Raw genomic sequence first — 10,070 nt, 5'->3', positions numbered from 1 at the left:
ATGAAGTACTTACTGGATATCAGGTGTTTTTATTTTATTTTTTTATTTGCTTGTTTTTTGTTTTTGCTTTTCCTGTTTATTCTCCATGCCATTAAAATTCAGAAAAGTTATTTGACAAAATCATAACTATATTAAAATACGTTAATATTTTAAACCAACATTGACTATAGTCTTAAAACAACTTTGTTTTAGAAAATAGGCAGTAAAGATTATCCATCATCTTCCTGTCCAGAGGTGATCACTTTTAATTTTCTATATATTCTCATTTATATATTCTCTTTATATACATAACAACAGTTCTGCAAATTGGAATCACATTTGTATACAGCTTTGTAACTATACTTTCTAACTTTTAAATCAAAGCTATGAATATTTAAACATATCCTGCAATATTCTTCGAGAAAATAAGAAAGCTACATGGTATTTCCTTATTTTTTCAAACTTTTATTGAAAAACCAAGGGGATAGGCTATGTCCCTTTCCGGATGAGTCTCTTATACAAAAGTGGAGGCTATGGACACCACTTTCTTCCTAAGCTGAGGATGTTCTCTTCTCAAACTTGACTTCCCCAGAATATATCATGAGTCAGACTTGGGTCAAACTCTTGGCACCAGTGTGTTGTCAGGAGTGCTGGATGCCAGTGATAAGGTAGGGGAGAAATTTTGTGGATGGACCCTTTGTCCTGAACAGCCTCAGACACCCCTGGGCACCTTGATTTTGTCAGCTTCAGTTATCTATCACTTCTGGCTGCTGAGATGCTCATCCATGGCATCGAGAGAAGCTATACCATAATAAGTCTTCAGCTAGATTCCATCGGAGAAGAAGTACTCAGCAGGGGCCTCAGTGGTGGCAGCAAGGAGAGAGTCCACCATGACTGTGGAGGCCACAAGGGCCAAGGCTTTAGCAGTATGGCCCAACTTTCAGATTCCTCTATCAGCAATGACAGGAACGCCAACACACCATGCATATTCTGACACCTTGTACATTGCCTTTGCTTGGGACCACCCCACAGCCCAGCACTTCCTGTGGGATGCAGATGGGGTTGCTGCCCGGGCCCACCTGCAGAGCATCTATGCCAGCATCAGTGAGGTTCCTGGCTTGTATAACCATGACCACATTGCCTCCACTAACGGAGGCTGGGATATTTCTCTTTCATGTACTTGATCGTGTTGATCTGGAAGATGGAGTTTTCCTGGGAAGAGTCCAAAACCACAAAGCCCACACCATCCTAGGCTAGCAAGCTCAGCAGGTGCTTGTCATCTTCATGAGTGCCAATGTCTGCTCCATATAGCAGCTGCTTTCTGGCATCTTTGGAGGCCAGTAGGTAATCCCCGTTCTTCTTCAGGTTTGTCTGGGCAATGATGGCTACTAGTTCATCATCTCCATTTACAATAGGTAACTCTCTTATCTTGTTGCGCTGCAGAATTTTATTTGCTTCCTTCAGTGTGATGCCTGCAGGGGCTACCACAAAGCCTTCCTTCTTCATCATGATCTCTTCCAAAAGCCAGTCATGCTCTTCCTCCTTGAGAAAATCAATGCCCACCAAGCGACTTCCCATCCAGCCCATGCTGATGGTTGGGATACCAGAGTAGCCATGCTGGGCTTTGGCTTCAAACATACCCCACACTCTATCGTCAGGGCTGAGGACACAGCATCCATGACGAATTCCTCCTCATATTTCTTCACTTTCTGAACTTTGTTGGCTTGGAACTCTGGTGTACACTTGTGGATGAAGCCAAAGCCACCTGTAAGGCCTATTGTTATGGCCATGCCAGCCTCTGCGACTGTGTCCATGGTTGAGGAAACTAGTGGGGTCTTTAGAGTGATGTTTTCTCATTTTAAAGTTTTTTTTTAAATTTTATTTTATTTTTAAGTACACTTTATGCCCAACATGGAGCTCAAACTCACAACCCCAAGATCAAGAGTGGTATGCTCTACTCACAGAGCCAGCCAGCCAGATGCTCCCAGAGTGATGTTTTTGATCAGAACAGAAGTCCTATCTACCTGGTCTGCAGTAAAGTCAGTGTACCCAGCAAGAATGAGAAAGACCTTGTAGGTGAGGCCATCCCCAGAGTTGAACACGTCTGGGATGTAAGACGTGCCCCACTAATCAGGTAGTGGGTCATGGCCAGTGTGCAGCAAAGCCACGTGTGTGTGAGGACCTAGCTGCAGAGCAGTGTTTCTTAATTTATGCAAATCCTCAATTCTACAAATATGTGAAGGAGAAATCAGTGGCATAGACAGTATGAGATACAGTGATTAGTAAGATATAGTCTCTGATCTCAGTTAGCTTGTTTTCTAGTAGTGAAAGGGCCAGAGAGGAGTAAACAGAAATGAAGATGCCTACCACGAGGCACTGTAAGAAGAGAGGAAATCCATGTTCATGAAGTGTCAAGGGATGAGAAAGCACCTCTGTTTTGGAGGGTCATAAGGGGGTGATGTAATGGTCAGTATGATGACAGAATGCTTCTTATACATGTCGTTATGGTCAAGTTCAAATAAGTTAACACCTGGGGCGCCTGGGTGACTCAATCAGTTAAGCGTCTGACTTTGGCTCGGGTCATGACCTCACGGTTCATGGGTTCAAGCTCCGCATCGGGCTCTGTGCTGACAGCTGAGAGCCTGGAGCTTGTTTCAGAATCTGTGTCTCCCTCTGTCTCTGACCCTCCCCTGTTCATGCTGTCTGTCTCTTTCAGAAATAAATAAAACATTTAAAAAAATGTTTAAAACAAATAAGTTAACACCTATTAACTCCCTAGGATAGTGCCTATTATGTACTAAGTGCTCATAAGGCTCCAATATTATTAGTGTTGTTGTTATTGTCAATACTGTAATTTTGTGGCAACTGAAAGAAAACAGTGGCTACAATGCCATTTATTTGAACTCTCTTCCAACTTCAACCCCAACTTCAACAGGCCATGCATTTTCTGTAGCAAATGGGCTTTGAGAAACTCAGCTACTGTGTCCATTAATATCAAGAAGTCAACTTGGCTGCCATCCATTAGGCACCAGTTAACATTTCCCCTCCAATTTTCATTTGCCTAAGATGATCCAAGGAGCCATAATCTTGAAGGGAGTATTTAATTACTTCAATAAAATAGGCCCATGGTCCTCCATGCTGGTTTAATAACTGCATTTCCATGCTTTTGGAATCACTTACAATATGCATTTTATACCAGTGACACTTATTTCCTTTTATTATTGTTCCCATTCTGTTAATATGTGTTTATCTTATTTCAGTCTCTGTAGCCTTGAAACAAGTACTTATTAATCAGAAGCCATTTAAATGCTGATATGCCATGTTCTACATTAAGGAAACTAAAAGAACACCAACCAGCCAAGTACACATAGGTGCTTTTCCTCTTAATTAAAAGCTGCTTTGTACATATAATTCCTTTCCTGGCATTTTATGTGGAGGTATTCAAATTAGATTCAATGAGGAAAGGGTAATTATAAGCATAACCAAAGCTTCATAAGAGTCCTATTTTAGGGGCTTTACTAGTGATAGATGACAAGTGGATATATCATGGCTGGGTGATCACTAATGGATTTCATTTTGTAGAATGAACTCTCTGTTTCTCAGGACTTGGAGTGGGCTAAAGACCCCAGGCACACTCACAACCTTGGAAAACATCTCCAGGCCCTTGTCTTGATTGGCTTTCAAACTTCCTGCAGGCTTTGCTGTGCATCTCGGAGCTGCACTGGTTCATGATGCAACATAAATTCTAAAAACTGCAGTACATGATGAAGTTAGTGGTAGGGGAAAGGAGCTTCCTGAAGGGGCTGAAACCATTCCCTATCAAAGTCAAGGAAACAGACCTACAAGAACTTTTAAGTAGTAGTGTAAGTTGGTTTGATCTCTAGGTAACACATTGTGTGACAATAAAAATCCTGGCTACAAGAGGAGAAGGAGTCTAGGCATTGTACTATAAGACCCCCAGGGCCAAATACTTCCATTTCCTTAGCTGGTCTCTTTCATGGAGCACCCAAAAAGGTATGGTGAATCTTTGGGGGCATATATGCTGGGTTCTTAGAGAGCATCCTAGGAGGCAGACCCTGCATAAGTCTTAGAAGTAGCTTTGGTAGGGACGCCTGGGGGCTCAGTCGGTTGGGCATCTGACTTTGGCTTAGGTTATGATCTCGCAGTTTGTGGGTTAAAGCCCCACATTGGGCTCTTTGCTGACAGCTCAGAGCCTGGAGCCTGCTTTGGATTCTGTGTCTCCCCTCTCTGTCTGCCCCTCCCCAACTCTCTCTCAAGAATAAATAAACATTTAAAAAAAAGTAGCTATGGTAAATCCACCCCTTACACACACACACACACACACACACACACACACACACACAGAGAGAGAGAGAGAGAGAGAGAGAGAGAGAACACAAGCATGAGCTGTGGGCATCTTGCTAGGTCCTTTGCTGGGCTGAAGCAAATTGGGATGGTAGTGGGCAGCTTAGAGGGAGTGTGAGCAAGCCAAGAATTCCTACAGCATCCTAACACAAATCTTCATATTGTTAAAACAGTAGGAGAAGGAAGAATAGACATCTTCTGGTCCAGCTTTCTATTTAAAAAAGCGATCCAGACAGGAAAGGTCACCTGTTCTAGGAGGCACACTATTAGTGCCCAAAAAGGAAGTTTAACTCAGTTTTTCTCATTCTTGGTCTTGTATATTTCCATTATATTAGGCTGATTAAAAAACAAATATTACCCAAAGTAAATTCCCCTGAAAATGGCTTCCTTCACTTCTCAATAACTCTCCTCACATTAAAGACCCTCTCTTATGAGAAAGAAACTATAAAAACTTGCAATAAAAATAGACTAGTTAAAATGGGAGTACCAGGATCTACTTTAGGAAAATCAGATGCTCATTTTCTTATGCGGTCTATGAAGAAGGTGAATTTCCCTGAACAGAGATGATGTTCAGGGACAGACCCCTAAATGGGGGTAGGGGGCCAGTAAATAGTGCACAGCAGTGCTGCCTTTGCCTCTTTCTTTGTGCCCAGACGAGTAGAAATTAAATGTTGTATGACCAAACCCAAAAGTAAACAAGGGCTTAGCAAAAATTTTCTTCTGTCAGTAAGGAGTCAATGATTGCACTCCATTTCTGGCTCATTCACTTGGCCAATACACCAACCATCATACCTTTGGTATGGTTTAAACATTGATTGTCTTTAAAGATAATTCAAGAGGGGCACCTGGCTCAGTCGGTTAAGCACCTGACTTAAGCTCAGGTCATGATCTCGCAATCCATGGGTTCAAGCTTCATGACAGGCTCTGTGCTGACAGCTCAGAGCCTGGAGCCTGCTTCAGATTCTTGTCTCCCTCTCTCTCTCTCTGCCCCTCCCCTTCTCACACTTTCTCTCAAAATAAATAAGCTTAAAAAAAGTTCAAGAAATTCAACAAAATTCAATGCCAAGACAGTTGCTAGTGAGCTCTGTAAACAAGGAATGCTCAAAAGAGTTTAGGCTGTTTGCTACTACTATGGAGTCTGGTTTGTTTTCTAGACCTTACACCTGTTTAAATATGTTTTCCCCCCAAATTTAGATACTGCATTATGATGGTAGGCCCACCAAGACAGCTTAACTACCTAAAAATTTTCAGCAGCATAGATTTGAGGTCATGAACATTAAAATAGCAGGAAGTAGCTTTCTATAAAGTTCAGAATCATAGCAACAAATTTTTCTCTCACATCTTATCAAGTCCCAGGCACCTGCCCGTGAAATTGGCAGCAGAAAGATTTTCTGTGCTGCAAATTGCAGGTTTCTCGTCATCTTGCCAACTTGCTTTGTCTCCACAGCCTGGCAAAATGTGGCTATTGGCAGGAATATGAATATTTGAAAATGATTACAGTATATAGAGATTTTTGGTTCCATAATGTCTAATTGAGTAATTTAAATACTGTTTTAGCCCTAGGGGTAGATTTGCTTTCTACTTTATAATAGGTGACATGCCCTGTAATTTGAGCCCTTTGGCCATGAGTCCCTCAAAGAAAGAACTAGAATGGAGTCCTCAGTGAACATTATCTGTAATAAGGATAATTTAGCAAAATATTAATGACCTCTGTACTCATGGTCATAGCCTTCACTCTAACTAACTGGAGACGTGCAGCTCCCTGCTGCTGTAGAGGAAGGGGACAGAAAACCAGAATTTTCTAAGTATCTTGACCATTTCTAAAACGAGATTTTCCATAAAGTGTAAAGAAAGCACCCAGCCATCTACAGCAGCTGTGCTACTGGCTTGTTGCCTACGGTAAGAGTCTGTGGCAGATAGGAAATCAGAAACCCAAATCCAGTTACTCCAGTTTGAAAGGTTTGTTAAAGAGTGAAAGGCTTTAGGAAAGTAAGATAGGGGGTGGGAAATAGAAGCAGACCAAGGAGACACCAGGGTGTTAGATGAAGGAAACCCCAGAAGCAGCGGGCTGTTTTTTAAAATTCAAATTAGGGATTCCAGAAGATAACAGTCTCATAAGTGGTCATCAAGCCACATCAAGATAAAGTTAAAAGCAGTGAAGTCGCAGCTTTCCTGAGCTTGGCCAAGCTCTCCTGTGGCTAGTGGTTCTCAAGGGGTGACGGCAGCAGCAACATCACCTGGGAACATGTTAGCGATGCAAATTCTTAGACATCACTCTAGACCTGCTGAGTCAGGAACTCCGAGGGTAGGGCCCAAAAGCCCACATTCCGACAAGTCCTCCAGAAATTTCTTGAGGACCGCCTTCCTATGGCCTGATTTGAGAGTCAGGAATTTCCATAGGTCCTTCAAGGCAGACACTCAAGCTGAAGTGAAGTGTTTCTGCCTTAGGGCCTACCCAAGTGAGAGTCCAGGGGTCTGCAGCATAGAACATGTAGGCCAAGGGCTGGATGGAGAATGTACAGGTGTTCAGAGGCCTTTGTGACACCGATTAGAACAGGAGAGAGGTTGACACCATTAGGGAGCACCCTTGAACCTAGACCCAGCGGAGAGATCTCAACCCACCTACTTTAGGTGCAAATGGCAACAGGTCATACATCACACAAGCTACCAGACAAAGAACGTCTCCTCAGAAAGATACCTGAGGAAGAAGAAGACACATGGCAATGCAAGACCTGCTCCACTCTCCAACTGTAAGGTCCCGCTGGGGACATCTCTCCCATCTCACTCCCCAGATACACAAAGACCATCTTGGGAAAGGGCAACGGAACAGTGAGGAAAGCCGAAAGTGTATGGCCATCTTATCTGAAAAGACAGTCTTTCCAAAAAGGCCATTTAGGATATTCAGAGACCTGATTAGGTGTCCAACTTTGAAGGACCAGATGTTTATCCTGCAAGGAAACTGTTGAATCATAAAAATCTGTAACTTCATTAATTGGCAGGTCTGAGTTGTTCCCATTCCTCCGGAGAATAGGGCTTATAAGGAAGCTTAGGCTGGTGTTGGAGAATAAGTAAACTGTATGCCTGAAAGCAAGATGCATACATTTGTAACTATGCTATGCACTTTTGCAGCTTTGTAGTACAGTGCTTGCATTTTTGCAACTCAGAAGGCTCTCTGGAAGTCAAAATATTTCAGTAGAGAAAGGACAGAATGATATAATTTTAAAAAGGGATCTTAAAATTGTGAGAACTGCTCATGACATTTTTGTAGTTTGCCCTTGGCAAATTCTCCTCCATCCACCCTCTCTTATAGATAAACCATCAAGCAGCTTTGCCAACAGAAGCCTGACTCAGAGCCCTCGGTGGAGGGAGCTTGGCAACATTAGAATGGTGGGCAGATTGGGAAGGGTCAGATAGGAATTCCATATTTGGAGACTCAGTTAAGCAGAATGAATATGATGGGCCTAAAATAAATGAATATAAAATAAAACAATAGGCTTCTTTGTTACTGGGATTAGTTAGAATGCACTAGGTTTTTCAATTACTTCAATTTCAAGAGCATGATCTTGGAAAATCACACCAATGTACCTTAACTGAAAAGTATTAAAAGCTTTTTAGAAATTTTTCCAGGTAGTATGTTTAAATATTTATGAACAATTTCTATAAATGACTGCTGGCCAGTTATAATAATTAGGTGTATTCAGATGATATAATAATCTTTCCTACTCTTGAAAATGTGCTGACTATGTAATACTTACCCTGAAATAGCCTCTGCTCAGTGTGCTGACCTGTTTTGTTTTGTTTTTCTTTCTGGAAAGATTGGGTTTTATTTTTAGTTAAATTAAAACAACTTTTTAGTTGAAGTATAACGTATATAAAATTCACAAATCTAAAAGTGGAACTCAGTAAATGTTTACATATGCATACATCCATCTGAAGTCCACCCAGATTGAGATATTTCTAGGCCTCTAGAAGCTCCCTTGTCCTCTTCTAAGGAAATAACTCCACCCTAAGCCAACTATTGTTCTGATTTCTATTACTGTTGATGACTTTGGCCTTTTTCTCAATGGAGGTAAATGGAATCAAATTGTAATGATGTTTTCATGACTGGTTTCCTTCACTCAAAATTATGTCTTTATGATTCATCTACATTGTTGTCTTTAGTACCAGCCTGTCCTTTTTTCTTGCTGTGTGGTATTCTATTGTAGAATTCTACCATAATTCTCTTTTGATGAACATTGAGTCATTCCTATTTAACTCTTAATTAATGAAACTTCCATGACCATTCTTATAGGTCTTTCAGTGAACATAAGCATCTGTTTCTCTTGGCTATAAACCTAGGAGGGAAACTGCTGGGTCAAAGGATATAGGTTTATTTAGCTTTAATAGCCACTGTCAGATTTTAAAGATGATTGCACCGATTTATGTTCTTATCAAAAAAAGCTAGCTTTTTAAATGAGAGAACGTACATTGTAATTAAAGACAGGCCTTTCCCAACACTGGCCTCCATGGGATGGTTTCTCTATAGTTACTTATGCAGGACATAAGTGCTTTAGAGAGGAAAGTTGCTCACTGACTGATTCATTTTCAAGTTCAATTATGTATATATACATCAAGGAAAGATGGCTCATACAGGAAGCAATTTAATATATAAGACCAGCTTAACTCTCAGAGCTCCCTTAACCCTATATAATACTTTTCTTTGTAAACCTTTATTTTTTTCATATTGGAAAGTATATGTGGAAAATGGGGGAGGCTATGTGTTGGGGTGAGAGGTATATGAGAAAACCCTGTACCTTCCCCTCAATTTACCTATGAACCTAAATCCATTCTAAAAAAATACATGCTTAAAAAATATGGATTCACTGTGGAAAATTCAGAAAACACATGAAAATGCAAGCAAGAGGATGAAGACCAATATACTGACTGACTTTTCTCACTACATGCTTCCAGAACCTTATACATGGGAGTGTTCTGGCTATATGAAAATCATTTCTTTACAAAAGTTTTGCAACTTGGGTTTTTGGTTTTTTGGATTATTTAACTAGTTTTTTGGATTATTTAACTATATTCCTAGACAGCTTTGCTCATCAATAATTATAAATAAGCATCATGTTTAATGGCAGCAGGGGATTGTATTGTTCATAAATGCCGTAACTGATTTAACCATTCCCTTACTGGTGGGTGTTTATAGAAATGCTTTCTCTTTTTAAAACAATTATGTAGGAAGCATCTTTATGTATGTACCTTGTGCACCTGTTAAATTATTTTTCTTAGGATAAATTCCCAGAGTTTAACTTCTAAGTGAAAAGTGATGCATATATTCAGCTTTGATATCAATTAACAAAATGCCAAGATACATCTCTAGCAGAATATGAGTGCAATTCCCAAACTCCCAAGTATTTGGCTGCTACATTCTTTTTTTTTAAGTTTATTTATTTTTGAGAGAGAAAGTGAGGGAGAGGCAGAGAGAGAGACAGAGAGAGAGAGAGAGAGAGAGAGAGAGAGAGAGAGAATCCCAAGCAGGTTCCATGCTGTCAGCATGGAGCCTGATGCACGGCTCAAACCCACAAACTGTGAGATCACGACCTGATATGAAACCAAGTGTCAGATGCTTAACTGACTGAGCCACCCAGGTGCCCTAAAATAGTCCCATAATTCTGTTCACCACTTGCAGCTGTCACTTTGTAAATTACCTGTTTTTTCTCTTTATTTTTTTTTTTAAGGAA

General features: G+C 40.7%; 1 pseudogene; it reads right to left on the bottom strand.

Annotated features, from left to right (window-relative positions):
• Nucleotides 1-428: 428 nt before the first annotated feature.
• LOC120245068 lies at nucleotides 429-3,709 on the bottom strand (annotated as a pseudogene).
• Between the last annotated feature and the right edge of the window lie 6,361 nt (nucleotides 3,710-10,070).

The sequence above is a fragment of the Hyaena hyaena genome, unplaced genomic scaffold, assembly GCF_003009895.1.
Source record: "Hyaena hyaena isolate Hyena2069 unplaced genomic scaffold, ASM300989v1 scaffold_403, whole genome shotgun sequence".
NCBI classification, from domain to species: domain Eukaryota; kingdom Metazoa; phylum Chordata; class Mammalia; order Carnivora; family Hyaenidae; genus Hyaena; species Hyaena hyaena.
This window is presented reverse-complemented; position numbering and strand designations above follow the sequence as displayed.